This window comes from Limulus polyphemus, unplaced genomic scaffold (assembly GCF_000517525.1).
Source record: "Limulus polyphemus unplaced genomic scaffold, Limulus_polyphemus-2.1.2 Scaffold8612, whole genome shotgun sequence".
NCBI lineage: Eukaryota > Metazoa > Arthropoda > Merostomata > Xiphosura > Limulidae > Limulus > Limulus polyphemus.
Window position 1 is genome coordinate 15,087 of NW_013674222.1, and position 964 is coordinate 16,050.

A 964-nucleotide genomic window follows, 5' to 3' on the forward strand; every position below is an offset into this window, starting at 1 on the left:
GCACATTTAAATATAACCCATTACATGAAATTCTGAATTCTACAAAAACTTAAAAGAATCCATATTAACAAAACTTTTCTTTAAGTAAATATTAGCAGCTCATTAATTCCTCCTTTAGAACAAGTTTGAATCTAAAGTACATGTTACTTGTAGAGCAATATTTTAAAGTGGAAGCCATACAGCTTCAATAAAGTTTTTATTCTGTAAATATAAAACATTATTTTTAATTATTTATTATAATTTAAATAATTTTAAACACAAGTGCCTGTAGTGCATATTTCATTACTCTTTTTAATAAGTATATTGCACAAAAAAATACAAGTGTTCCTAATAACTTTAGCACCTGAATTAAATAACCTTTTGTACAACAATTTAGTCTTTACTCATGATTGAAACCTTCTAAGTAAGACACTGTTCCAAAGTTCTTCTCTGTACTTAAATAAAGTGTTATGCCAAAGTTCATTGCAGTTAAGTTAGGGCATCATGCTAAAGATTTCACTCTGCCAGCAGACAGGTTTTGATGTAAAAATAATATTAGGTTGTCAAGAAATTAATGTCACTTTTTTTAGATGAAAAAAACCCGAACAACTTGTATATCAAAACAAAATATTTATCAAATGAAAGTCTCCATTCTTATCAATGGTGCTTTTCCATCGTACAATCAGGTTGTTAATGCCTTGATTAAAGAAATCACTTGTTTTGCCATTAAGATGTTGTTGCAGCGAACGAAAAAGATGGTAATCTGATGGTGTCATATCTGGAGAATATGGTGGGTGGGGAGAACTTCCCAACCCAACTACATAATCTTGTGTTGTGTCAAAATGCTACATGTGGACGTGCATTGCTGTGGAGAAGAACACCTTTCCGATTGAAGGGCATTTCTGATAAAAGGCTTGATTTAAAGGTCCCAGTTGCTGACTGTGGATCTCTCCATTGACAGTTCGCTGTGGATTGTGGAGTTCGA

The 964-nt window shown here is 32.1% G+C and overlaps 1 protein-coding gene across 1 annotated transcript in view; it reads left to right on the forward strand.

The window, feature by feature from the left end:
- LOC106475460 (28S ribosomal protein S30, mitochondrial-like) overlaps window positions 1-964 on the forward strand; it is a 16,002-nt gene that overhangs the window by 5,539 nt on the left and 9,499 nt on the right. The window lies entirely within an intron of this gene.